The following is a 14,962-nucleotide window of genomic DNA, read 5'->3' on the forward strand; positions in this document are numbered from 1 at the left end:
CGTGGAGAAACCTCAAAGACTTTCAGGGCTGGAACTGGCTGCAGAGATAGGGAGGGGTGAGGCCATAGTGATTTATAAATAAAGTTGTAGCCTCACTGGGAGCCAATAGGAGGACAGAAGTTGTGGGTGAATGGAACCAGTTGAGTGTTAAGCTACTGGCAGCTGAGTTTTAGAGGAGCTCAAGTTCATGGAGGGTGCAAAATGAGAGGTTGACCAAGAGAGCATTGAAACAGTCTGGTCTACTGGTAACAATCCCATATTAAAAGATGACAACCAAATAGTAAATTGGTAGAAATCACCAGTTCTAATAAACACCCACCTTGAGCACCCCATTTCAGAAGTAAATGCAGATGGGCAGACATGGACCAGACCTCCCTCCAATATCCCCATTAAGAAACCCTAAACCATAGATTGGAAACACCATCATTATATAAATGGCAGCACATCACCCCATTCTCCTATTTATACTCCTTCAAAGCCATCCAAAAACAAATGGTATTTTAGGCAAAAGGCAGCTTTAACTGTCTTGATGATTGTCGCATTGCAGTAATTATAGTTTTGGGAAATGTTTGCCTGTAGCTTTAAGAATAATCCAGTGCTGTAAGATCACGTGATCTGTATAAACCAATGTGTTAGCAGCGCAGGGAACCCCTACAGGGGAGAGTACTTCTTTAGTTAGGGAGTTTGATGAACGCGTGCAGTTGCTACTGCTGTCTTGTAAATAAATCCAAATGCTTCCACTGAGAAAAGTTATCTGAAGATCAACTCTATAACAAACTGGCGACGAGGATGGGATCAAAATCGGTGCTGTACCTCACACAGCGATTGTGAGTATATACATTCATTAAAAATAACAGAAGATATACTTATCTGAAATGCCACAATTTGGCAGAATCAATCCCTTTGAGCCAGCCACAGACGATGGGTCTCAGTATATACAATGTCTTGCATTATTCTTTCAAGCGAAGAAAATCACAGGGGAAGAGAAGAGGAGAGCGATCCTCCTGCGTACTTGTGGGAGCAAAACCTACGGTTTGATTTGAAGCTTGACAGCTCCCAGTACCCCAGGTTCGATGACTTTCAGTGAATTAGTAGACCTTGTTAAGGAACATTTTCAACCCAAGCCCTCAGTCACAATGCAGAGGTTCAGGTTCAATTCATGAAATAGAGCCCAGGGTGAGACAATTGCTACCTATGTGGCAAAAATTAAAGCAACTAACAGAATATTGTGATTTTGGTGAAACCCTGAATAACATGCTCAGAGATTGTTTAGTAAGTGGCGTGCAGGAAGACACTATACAGCAAAGATTTCTGGCTGAAGCGAATCTTGATTTTAAGAAAGCATTAGAAATAACACTGGTGATGGAAAGCGCTGTAAGGGATTCACAAGCAATTCAAGGGGCGCAAGATGGTGCCATACTCCAAATCGGGTGGGAACAGTCAGCTGAAAGTGGCGTGAAAAGCTGGGAGTCCACCACGAAGGAGAAACAGCCCCCGCTAACCGAAAAAATGAGAGGAAACAGCTTAGCAACTAAATTGAAAAATAACTTTCAGCGACATGGAAACAATCATTCTTCTGGCGATTGGCAATTTAAAAAAGTAGAATGTTATTTTTGTCACAGAAGTGGACACAGAATGAATCATTGCAAAGCGAGATTTAAACAGGCTTCCAAACAACGAATGAAGTCCAATGAAGTCTATGGTGTAGAAGAGCCTGAAACAACAAATTCTGACATTTATTCATTATTCAACATGAAAGTTGGGAAGACATAGCCAATGTTTATTACAGTGCAAGTGAATGGTAAACCATTAAAGATGGAAGCAGACACGGGAGCTTCCACCACTGTAATAGGAAAACACATTTTCAGATATCTAAATAAAGGTGATCAACAATTAAATTTGGAACAGACATCTGCCAAATTGAAAACATACACAGGCGAAGAAATCCAAGTAAAAGGTATCACCATAGCAACTATTCATTATCAAAACCAATCGGCATGGCTACCAGTGATGGTGATAGAAGTCTTCTAGGGCGAGTTTGGTTAAAGGAGGTTAAATTAAACTGGTCTGAAATCTTCCAGTTGAGAACAGGTGGACTACCAAAGCTGCTAAAAAAATGACACTGTCTTCAAGGATGAACTGGGAAAAATCCAAGGCTTACAGGCCAAGATTTACGTCTATCCAGAAGCACCCCCTCACTTCCTGAAAGCAAGACTGGTGCCAATCGCCCTGAGAGTGAAGGTTGACGTTGAGTTGAACATGCTATACATGTTGGGTGTCATAAAAGCGGTTCAGTTCTGAGTGGGCAGTACCCATAGCCCCTGTCCTTAAACCAGGCCAGACTGTCTGGACCTGTGGGGACTATAAACTAATGGTCAACAGAACAGCCAAACTGGACAGGTACCCTATTTCCAAAATTGAAGACCTATGTGCCAAACTAGCAGGAGGGACAATGTATACAAAGTCTGACATGAGTCATGCATATCAGCAATTGGAGCTGGAAGACACCTCCCAGGAATCCGTCACTATAAATACCCACAAAGGGTTATACCAATATACATGCCTGCCCTTTGGTGTTTCCTCAACCTGTGTCATTTTTCAGAGGACAATGGAGAGCTTACGACAGGGGCTACCTAAGGTTGTTGTCCACCTAGATGATGTACTAATAACTGGATTCACAGAAAAGGAACATTTGGCCAACCTAGAGGAAGTCCTGAAATGATTTTTACAAGCAAGGAGAAGAAGGAAAAATGCACTTTTCAAGCAAATGAAGTCATCTATTTGGACCACTGGGTAGATGCTCAAGGGTTACACCCAGTTGAAGAGAAGGTTAAAGCAATAAGAGAGGCACCTGCACCCAAGAACACCACTGAACTTAAATAATTTTTAGGGACGATAAATTATTGTGGGCAATTTTTACCAAATTTATCCACGATTCTGGCCCCTCTGCATTCACTGTTAAGAAAAATCTAGCGTTGGTTTTGGGAAGCACCCCAAAAAGAAGCCTTAATGAAAGTCAAGCAGCTCTTACACTCTTCCAATTTGTTAGTGTATTATGACCAGATGAAGGAATTGGTACTAACCTGCGATGTATCCCCCTTTGGAGTGGGATCGGTACTATCTCATAAAATGGATTACGGCATGGAAAGGCCAATAGGCTATGTATCCAGGATGCTTACCACAGCTGAAAAAGGATATTCTCAGATCAAAAAGGAATGTCTGTTGATTATTTTTGGTGGAAAAAGATTCCACCAATGCGTGCAGGGGTGACGTTTCACAATAGTATCTGACCACAAACCACTTCTGGGTCTGTTTAGCGAGGAAAAGGCCATACCTCCCATAGCCCCTGCAAGAATACAAAGAAGAGTCCTAATTTTGGCAGCATATAAATATACCTTTGTACATAGACCAGGGGTTCATATATCAAATGCCAATGCTCTGAGTCGCCTGCCTTTGCAAGAGAACGTCGAACATGTCCCAGTTCCACAGGAACATGTATTAGTGATGAATTTTCTAGGTTCCTCACCAGTTTGTGCCAGACAGATAAAAAACTGGATGAATTGTGATCCAGTCCTTTCACAAGTGAGAGAGTGAGAGACCAAGTGTTACATAGTTGGTCCCAGGAGCCAGTCTCTGAGGAATTGAAACCGTTCTTCAACCGAAAACACAAGATGAGCAGTCAGGACGGTATTCTATTATGGGATGCACAGGTAGTAGCTCCTCCACAGGGAAGGGAACCATTTTTAGTAGAGCTGCACAGTGCCCATCCAAGGATATCCCGAATGAAGACCATAGCACGCAGTTATCTATGGTGGCTGGGGATGAATGGCAATATTGAAAATATGGTAAAGCACTGTATGCAATGTCAGCAGCTACAAAAGTTGCCGGTGGCAGCCCCATTACACCCATGGGAGTGGCCTGGTAGTGATGTGATGGCATGTTGGTCCTTTCCTTGGAACCATGTTTCTACTGATTTTAGATGCTCATTCCAAATGGTTAGACATTTATGAGGTAAACTCACCAACATCGGGCGCTACTATTGGAAAACAATGCCAGAGCTTCGCCATCCATTGATTGCCAGAGGTAGTTGTCTCGGATAATGGCACTGCATTTACGAGAGCTGAGTTCCCATGATTTATCAGCCTCAATATTATCAACCATATGAAGACTGTACTGTACCATCCATCACAAAATGGACAGGCGGAAAGGGCAGTACAAACTTTTAAGGCAGGAATGAAAAAGTTAACAGGTGACTTGACGGAGACCAAACTTGCTTGTTTTCCATTTCACTACACAACATCCCCCCACACTACAACTGGAGCGGCACCTGCAGAATTACAGATGAGGTGCCATCTTTGAACAAGACTGAGCCTAATTCTTCACAATTTCGAGGGGAAGGTGGAGAAAAGTCAAGGGAACCAAAAAGCGATTCATGATTTGCATAGCCGTGAGAGACAATTTACTATTGGAGAAGCAGCATATGTAAAGAATTTCGATGGAGGAGCGAAGTGGTTACCTGGTAAAGTAAATTCAGTGACTGAACTGTTGTCATACCACGCGGAAGTGGAGGGCCAGATCACCTGTAAGCGTGTGGATCATTTAAGAAAAAGAGAGATACCACAACAAGATATTGTTCCTCCTGTAACCATGACTGAACCACTGGTTCGTGTTGAAGATGCTCAACCAAGGACAGACATGCCTGTCAGAGTGGGAGACACTGAAATGTATGTGCCTAATGATGTACCCGATGTTAATGCGGTTCCAGAGAATGTGTTTCCTACAAAAGAACCTGAAGTTGTGGAGCTGCGACGTTCCACACCGATCAGGAAACCACCTGAAAGACTGAACTTGTAATTTCATGACCTTTGTAAATGTTGTAATGTCATGAGATAAATATCCTTGTAAATACAAAATGTACAGAAAAGTTAAAGGGGGAAGAATGTAGTAATTATAGTTTTGGAAAATATTGGACTGTAGCTTTAAGAATCACCCTGTGCTGTAAGATCACATGATCTGTGTAAACCAATGTGTTAGCAGCGGGGGGGAACCTCTACAGCGGAGTCCTTCTTGAGTTAGGGAGTATGATGCACGTGCGTAGTTGCTACTGCTGTCTTGTAAACAAAGCCAAATGTTTCCACTAAGAAAAATTGACTGAAGATCAACTCTATAACACGCATAGAAACCATGAAGTATATACAATATTTAATTACTTGAAACTAAGTTAATATACTTGTACTCCTTTACTTTTGTGGATCCTTTCTATATAATTCTGAACTAAATGTAGACACATCATGTGACTAAATTGATAGCATGTAGCTTGAAAATCATCTTCCAGCTTTCTTTTCAACAATTGTTCACTTTTTCTAAGACTGCAGAATCTTCCTCCGAACTATCCCAGCACCAAAACCCTTAATGCTCTCTATCTATTGCACTTTAGATTTGTGTGTATAATTATGGTGGTACTCCAGTACCATTTAGTGGTTGACCAATGCTATTATTACCTATAGTTTCCAGGCATACCGATGCCCTTTCCCAAAAACTAGTAAATCATATTTCTCAAATAGCATTCAACTACTTCATGTTAAAAGACTCACATACTGGCTTGGGGCTTGAAAAATGATTTGCTTGGGAGAGCACTTTTATGCTGAGAGAATAGACACCCTATCAGTACCAGTTGATGTGCACTATGAAGATTAACATTAGACATTGTGTACTATTAAGATTAACAAACAGCATGCTCTTTGTTACAAAGATCATGGAAAGCAAAGCACAGCATAAGCCATTTGTTGTCTGGCCTGTTGGCTCTAGGGGTTTTTGGAAAAATGAATGAATCTGCCAACCTTCAGGAATCAGTGAATCAATCACTTCTTGAATGTAGGTGGACATGTTGCTTTGACTAATGAGAACAAAATCAAACTCTGGAACAACCCACAGTGAGGAGATTTATGAATGCTATCTACAAATCATGTACAGAGCATATTAAATCACTAAACACCCTTCCAAATAGCTGATTCATGACCTCCTTGTTAAGCCTGAATCTCCAGACGTACTGCTTTTCTAACACATGCTGATCAATGTAGAGTGTCGGTAAATCCCTTCCCAAATGAAATCTCCCTTTCTTGTCTTCTTCTCCACCATTAATATGTTGACACCTACATAAAACAGCCAATTCATCCATTGTGTCAAGGCATGGTTTATTTCAGTGCTGGTAATAATCACAGGTAAAATGCAGCTTATTACACAGATGTCATTATCCTGATGTAACAGCCAGAATATATTCAGTATATAAGTTGATTGGTTACATCACTTTATAATTGGCTCACTTGGTGATTTTAGTCCAATGGTGGGAACCATCAGCAAAATCATTTTGCTGTGTTTAAATTTCAGTGAAACCCTTGTCAAAAAATATGATTTGGTACAACAATGTCTAGACATACTTTTAAGCCAAATGCGTTTTTTTCCAATTGGCAGTGTTTCATTTAAAAATTACTGACACTTATAAATTAGACCCTGAAGTTATAAATAGAGAAGATATCAAAAGTTATGCGGCATTTTGAATCAATTTAAAACATGAAAAACTAAACAATGGCAAATTGCAATCAGATTCACACATTGGTTTTGTAGGTGGTGTTTGGTTATCACCATATTTCAGTGATGTGGATGGAGGTTTGTTTCAGGAGTGTTCATCACTGAGGCGTTACATATAAATATTAAGTGCCTTACAAATGTAATTGTTATACTCTGATAATAGTGCTAATAGTCACTCTATCCTGCAAGTTTAGAAGTTCCAGTGCCACCATTGGAAACACTAAGTGATGTTGTAAAATCTATCTCTCATCACACGGACTAGAGGTTTAAGAAGAAGGTCCACCATCACCTTCTCAGGGCAATAAGGGATGGGTATTAAGTAAGGCTACATCTTAAATACTAATAAACAAAAAAGGAAGAGCAAAGTAATTAACTCATAAATTGCTAGTAGATTCTAGGAATTTCCTCTCTTCTGGAGTTGACTTTTTTTTTGTCATTTTACAGCTCTTATGAACAATTATTCCAGTATTCTCATCTTCTCACCTCTCTATATCACGTAAACTTGAGCTTATCCACATATCTTCCCTTCAAGGAACAAAGAACAAAGAAAAGTACAACACAGGAACAGGCCCTTCGGCCCTCCAAGCCTGCGCCGATCATATTTCCCGTCAACTAAAACATTTTGCACTTCCGGGGTCCGTATCCCTCTGTTCCCAACCTATTCATGTATTTGTCAAGCTGCCTCTTAAACATCACTATCATACCTGCTTCCAACACCTCCTCTGGCAGCGAATTCCAGACACTCGCTACCGTCTGCGTAAAAAACTTGCCCCGCACATCTCCTCTATAGTTTTCTCCTCTCACCTTAAATCTATGTCCCCTAGTAATTGACTCTTCCACCCTGGGAAAAAGCTTCTGACTATCTACTTTGTCCATGCCACTCATAAGTTTTGAAAACTTCTATCAAGTCGCCCCTCAATCTCTGTTGCTCTAGTGAGAACAATCCAAGTTTCCCCAACCTCTCCTCATAGCTAATAACCTCCAGACCTGGCAGCATCCTGGTAAACCTCCTCTGCACCCTCTCCAACGCCTCCATATCCTTCTGGTAATGTGGCGACCAGAATTGCACGCAATATTCCAAGTGTGGCCTAACCAAGGTTCTATACAGCTGCAGCATGACTTCCTAGCTTTTATACTCAATACCCCTGCCAATGAAGGCAAGCATGCCATATGCCTTCCTGACTACCTTATCCTTCTTCAATCCTCCATAAGCTTGAGCTCATCCAAAACTCTGCTGCTGTATTTAAATTGGCACCTGTTCACCCATCACCCTGTGCTCACTCATCTACATTGGTCCCATGTTGAACAAAGCTTCAATTTTAAAATTCTCATCCTTGTTTTCAAATCCTTCCATGGCCTAGCTCCTTCCAATCTCTGTTAGAGCTCCAAAAGCCATGCAAACTTCCAACATACCTACATTCTACCAATCCTGGTCTCTTGCACATCCCCAATTTTAATTTCTCCACCACTGGCAGCTATGCCTTCAGCTGCCAAGGCCCTAAGCTCTGGAATCCCCTCTCTAAATTGTTTCATCTCTCTATCTCTCTTCTCTCTTTTAAGACATTCCTTAAAATCTATCTCTTTGACCAAACATTTGGTCATCTGCCTTAATTCACCTTATGTAGCTCAGTTTTAGTATGTTGTTCGATAATGCTCCTGTAAAATGCCTTGGAACGTTTTACTGTGATAAAGGTATTATATAAATACAAATAAAGGTATTATATAAATTATTGTTGTTATTACACTAATAAAGGTACTAAAATATCAGCACGATTTATTGCTGTAACATCAGAAGCAGGAGCAGGAGCATAACAAAGGCAATTTCAGATCTGCTGCCTGTTACACGCCCCTCTGGATCCTGCCTTCCAATGAACATTGGCACTCAGTGAAAGTTCTGTGTGCTATCCAATTAATGCCCGGAAACATTTCTCCCCCAAATCTCCTACAATGGCACTTACAAATTCCCATTTGTCTCACTTCTGGTCTTCCATTAAGCACATCATTTTTGCATCAACTGATCTGGTCAATCACACCCTCACCTCCACCTATGATGCCATTGTCCCCACTAAAACCAAGGGGGACAAATTTGTTCACAACTTGCCACTTCTAATGACCATTGAACACTGTGCAGGCCATGCCTACGGCACTACTTCTAGGGAATCAAGGTAATTGTGTGTAAGTGCCGTTAGAAGAGACCCTATGTGAACAAATTTCTCCTCCCATTAGTCTCTTTCACCCTAGCCATTCTCTCTGGTATGGATCTCCACTCTAAAGGACGCAGCCTTGAATGTTTATGTTAGACAACTGGTTTAACCATTCATTGTCATTGGTCATTCTGGAATGCAAAGATAACCCACAGCTAATTACTCGCACTACAAACTGCCTCTTAAGCTCTAATAACAAGTTCAAGGAGCTCATGGACTTCTATATGATTAAGGTTGAAACCATCTGTTCATCTATCTCTGCTTTCTCTCAGTTCATAGCACCCTCGCCTTTGAATCAGAGGGTTGTGGGTTCATGTCCCACTCCCGGAAACCAAGAACTGTGAATGTACTCGAAAGAGTTACATGCGATCTGTTGATAACTCGAAAGAGTTACCTCTGCTTTCTCCAGAATCACCAGACCAAACTTCAACTAAGAATCCTAACTGCCCTGAACTTGAATCTTTCTTCAGTTTCTTTCAAATCTCCCCCCATGTTTATCTCCAAGCTTATCTTGTGCAGTACCTGCTCCCTCAATCCTATTCCCAACAAACAGCTGACTTCCCAGCTTCCCTTCCTGGCTCCTATGATAGGTGATAGTTCCCTCTCCTCAAGCACTGTCTCCCCTTCAAATCTGCTGTCATTACCCCTGCTTCAAAAAACCCACCATTGACTCCTTGTCCTAGCAAACTACTACCCCATCTCCAATCTCCTTTTCCTCTCCAAAGCCCTTGAATATTCTCACCTCCTAAGCCTGTGTCCATTTTCCTACAACTCCTTACAGGCTTCCGCCCCTGCCACAGCACTGAAGCATCCCTTATCAAAGTCACAAATTACATCCTAGCTGACTGTGACCACGCTAAACTATCTCAAATCATCCTCCTTAATCTGTCTGCAACCTTTACACAACTGACCTCACCAATCTCCTCCAACACACCTCCCCTGCAATCCAGGTGGTGGCATGGTCTTTATTTGGATCAATTCCTATCTATCCAATTGAAACCCCTACATCGTTACTGGGGGATTCATCAATGATCTTTCCCCAATTAATTATCCCTACTCTGGATTGTTTCTTGTCCTTTTCCATTGCCAACCTAAATCTTATGATAAAATGGTCACTGTTCCCAGGAGGCTCTCCCACTGATATTTGATCCACTTGGGCCAACTCATTCCCCAGAACCAAGTCCAACGATGCCAGCCCTCTCGTTGGTTCGGGAACATACTAGTGCAGAAAATGATCTTGAACACATTCAAGGAACTCTCGCCCTTCTTGTCCCTGTGCACTGTTTCTATCCCATTCTATATTTGGATAATTCTAGTTCCCCATTATAATTACGCTATGATTCTTGCACCTCTCTGTAATTTCTTCACAAATTTGTTTCCCTACATCCCTTCCACTAGTTGGTGGTCTATATACTACACCGATTGAGGTTATTGCACCTTTTTCATTCCTTACCTCTAGGCAGAGAGATTCCGCCCTTGACCCTCTGGAACATTCTCGCTTTCCAATAGTCCATCCCCCCACCCCCACCTTTTTTCCCTTTCCTGTCTCTCCTAAACACCTTGTACCCAGGAATATTTAACACCAAGTCCTGCCCTTCTTTGAGCCAGGTCTCTGTTATAGTAATAATATCATAATTCCATTTGTCAACTTGTGCTTGTAATTCATAAATTTTATTAACCACAGTCAGTGCATTCACATATAAGCACATTAGGCTTTTTACTTTTCCCCCTTACTCTGACCCCATCTAATAGCTTTCTATTACCTACTCTAGTTCTATCAAACTCTCCAAATATTCTATTTACCTTGATACTACTCTCTGACATATTTTTCTTATGAGTTAATACTTCTCTACTTCCCACTGCCAGTTTTTCTCCTCTTCATTCTGAATTACCCCTCAGGTTCCCACCCCATTGCAATTTTAGTTTAAACCCTCCCCATCAGCACTAGCAAACCTCCCCATGAGGACATTAGACCCAGTCCTGTTAAGGTGTAACATGTCCTTCTTGGACAGGTCCCACCAGTCCCAATGCCTCAGAAATCTAAAGCACTCCCTCCTACTCCATTTCTCCAGCCACATGTTGAACTGCTCAATCTTCCTATTCTTATGCTCATTAGCATGTGGCACTGGGAGTAATCCTGAGATCACTGCTCTTGAGGTCCTGCTTTTTAATTCCCTTCTTAACTCCCTAAAACCTGCTTTCGGGACCTCATCCTTTTTCCTCCCTTTGTCATTGATCCTAATGTGGACCATGACCTCTGGCTGTTCACCCTCCCCCCAAAGAATGCCCTGCAGCCACTCTGTGACATCCTTGACCCTGGCACCTGGGAGACAACATGCCACCCTGGAGTCTACAGCTGCAGAAAAGCCTGTCTGCTCTTCTAACTATGGAATCCCCTACCACTATAGCACTTCCACTCTTCCTCTTCTCCTGTGCAGCTGAGCCACCCATGATGCCACGCACTTGGCTCTTGCTACAGTCCTTTGCGGAACCATCTTGCTCACCAGTTCCAAAATGGAAAAACAGTTAGAGAGTGAGGAGGTCTCAGGGGATTCCTGCACTGTTCCTCCCCTGCACTGGGATTCCTGTCTCTCTTAGATACTTTGGTGGTCACCCATTCCCTCTCTGCCTGAGTACTTCTTAGCTGTGGTGTGACCACCTCTCTAAATGTGCTATCCACGTAACCTTTAGCCTTGCGGATACACCATAGTGACTCCAGCCGATGCTCGAGTTCCGCAACCCAGAGCTCAAGTTTCTGCAACTGGTGACACTCCGTGCAGATGTAGTCATCGAGGAAACTTTGTGCCTGCATGACCTCCCACATCCTGCAGGATGCACATTCCACATGGCTGAACTGCGTTGACATACCTTAAACTTTATATAAAGTGTTTACTACAGAATAGTATAATATAATAACTCACATGTTACTCACCAATCATCTCCTCTGTGCTGAGTCTAGAAAGGCCTATACTTACCAACCAATCAACTTATGGGACTCCTGTGATGTCAGTTTTAGATTTAAACTGTAAAGTCCCAGCTGTCTCTCTCTCTTCTCTGCTTTAAGCACTATCTCCCTCTGAACTTCCACTGCTTTATGGTCTTCCCCTGTGGCAAAGGCTGAGGACAGGTAGAAAATGAAAGCATCACTTTCCTCTTCACTGAGCTCCCTCACTCACCAAAACCCCAACTTAAACATTCTAATGCAGCCCAAAGCAGCACCAAAGTGCCATTGCTAGTGTCAGGTTTCACTTATATACCGATGAAACCCAGCTCCACCTCACCACCTCTCGAACCATTCACTGTCTGTCTGATGTAGCCTTGATTTTAATACTCTCATCTTTGATCTCAAACCTCTCTATTGGCTCACCCCATTCTATCACTGTAATCTCCTCCAGCCATATACCCGGCGTGATCTCTGTGTTCCTTCAATTCTGACCTCTTGCGATTTTAGTAATTTCACCATTGGCAGCTGTAACTTCAGTTGACTCGGCCCTAAGATTTGGAATTTCATTCCTAAATCTCTCTGGTTCTCCACCTCTCTCCCCCCTTTTGTCACAATGACAGGAAACTATGACTGAGTGAGATCTACCTACATCTTCACCAGCTAACCACAGACATATTGAACTGTTTAAAGAAGACCTGTTTTATTAAAAAAAACACAAAAGACCCTAATAAAAAAATGGCTGCCATGACTCACTTGACATCTGAAAATTGACCATATCTCTGGAAATTTTCTATATGAGTTGCACTACAAAACTGTTGCATGGAATCTCACGCCTGGTGAGTGTCAAGGTCTACTTCAAACAGGAACCCTATTAAAAGGAAGGCATTAAAAATGCAAAATGGTGGACTTTGATCAGCTGTAGTTCTATCAAGACCATGGGACCTGCTAACTAGCCAAATCCTCATCAGACATTCAAAACCCACTGTGGAGAATGAAATAACTCCATCTTCTCTTGATTTCTGTCTTGAAATGTGCCAAAAGTTTTGGAGATGAAAAGATAAAACATATTGGTTACTTGGTCTGCACCAATGACTACAAAACATGCTAACCAAATTACTTTCTTGGAATGCACAGACAGGAGTTTAAAAACTGGTTCTGCCAAGCAGAATCAGGAGGAGGAGGAAGAAGAAACATCACAGTCATCTAAAAACACTGTTGGAAAAGAGCAGTAAAGATCTTTCTCTCTCTCTGAAGCTAAAAGAGTGCCTTTGACAAAGTGCAGATCTGAATCAAGTCAACTTCAGAATTCTACAGGAAACCAACTAACTCCAACTAACTTTAAACGGCTGCAACATTCAACAATTTACACCTCAAAGACATGAAAAGGACTTAATCATATATTCTTTTAACTTTTTATTGGACTCTAACTTTCTTACTTCTGATATCTGTGTGTGTGTTTGTGTGTGTGTGTTGTGTCTTTATTATTTTTTCTTGGGTTTAGAACTAATAAACTTACTCTTTCTTTGACTCAAGAAAACCTGGTTTGACTGGCTCCTTATTAACAAATAAATATATTTGGATTGGAAAAGGCATTTATGGAGAAAATAAATTTGAAAACCTTTGTTGCAACCAACTGAGGGGGCTAAATAGAAGGGGAGCCAGCTCACTCCTCCTCACCTGGTCGTATCTCTTTTAAGACATGTCTTAAAAGCTACCTCTTTGACCAAACATTTGGTCATCTGTCCTAATATCTTCTTATGTGTTAAATTTTGTTTGATAACACTCAGATGAAGCACCTTAGGATGTTTTTGAAAGGCACTATATAAATACACGTCACTGTTCTTACTGTTTCCATGTGTAAAGTGATGGTGGGCATCTGTTGCATTTGTGGACTGAGATGGACTGTTTGGGTGGATAGCTCCAGCAAAATCTCGGACAGTTTCAGTAGCACAAAAGCATATAGTATTGATCCTTCCAACTTTAGGAAAATATTTTCTTGTGGTAGAAATTGTCTGCAGCTTAGCATGGAACAGATCCTGCTTCTCGCAACAATGATGCTCTCAGCATGGCAAGACAAGAGATTAGTGATTAGGAATGAACATAGGAGCATTGGAGCAGGAGTAGGCCATTTGGCCCTCTGAGCCTGCTCCACCATTCAATAAGATCATGTTTGATCTGGTTGTGGTCTCAGCTCCACTTTCCTGTCTGCTCGCCATAACCCTTGACTCCGTTGCCTAACAAAAACCTGTCTAACTCTGCCTTAAATAAATTCAAAGACTCAGCCTCCACAACTTGATGGGGAAGAGAATCCCACACACCAACAACCTTTCGGGAGAAAAAGTTTCTCCACATCTCTGTCTTAAAAGAGAGATCTCTTATTTTTAAACTACATCCCTAGGGGAGAATTCCCCCCCACCCCCGTCGGAGGGGTTGTGCAGGGGTGGGCGCGGGCATCGCCATTTTATGTGGGTGGGTCAATTAAGGCCCGCCCAGCGTGATGCATGTCCAGAAGCACTGAGCGCTCCCTGTGCGGGTGGGGGAGGGGGGGGTTGCCTGAGCTGGGGAGTGCGCTGTTTCGCACAAGCGTGCGAAATAGTGCAGAAATCTCCCTGAGGCACAGAGATGCCTCATGAAGATTACTTTCACTTATGAAACATTGAAGAAAGATAAGAAAAAAATTTAAGGACATGTCCCCTCATGTGAAACTGTCACATGAGCTGGGCCATGTCCATTAATTTTATTAAAAATTTTTCAAACACTTTAAAAATGTCAGACTCAGCTGTGCACCTGCTGAACTGAAAACCTAAATGACGCGCAGTGACGTTGGGACACACGCCCGACGTCGCCGCGGGTTGTTTTATGCCTCAGCGAGTGGGCCCTGCCCCCGCTTGCCAAGCCGAAGATTCTGCCCCTATTTTTAGTCTCCCCCACAAGAGAAAACATCCTTCAGGTATCTGCCCTACCAAATCCCCTCAGGGTCTTATATGTTTCAATAAGATCACCTCTTATTCTTCTAAACTCTAATGAGTATAGGCCTAATCTGTTCAACCGTTCTTCACAACCCCTTTATCCCAGGAACACTCTCTACCTCCTCTGGACAACTTACTTTCCTACCTAACTCAAACAGAAAATGCTGGAAGAACTCAGCAGGTCTAGCAGCATCTATGGAGCAAGAAACAGTGTTAACGTATCGAGTCTGTATGACCCTTTATTTCACTTTCCTACC

This window comes from Cetorhinus maximus, chromosome 14, assembly GCF_964194155.1.
Source record: "Cetorhinus maximus chromosome 14, sCetMax3.hap1.1, whole genome shotgun sequence".
Lineage (NCBI taxonomy): Eukaryota > Metazoa > Chordata > Chondrichthyes > Lamniformes > Cetorhinidae > Cetorhinus > Cetorhinus maximus.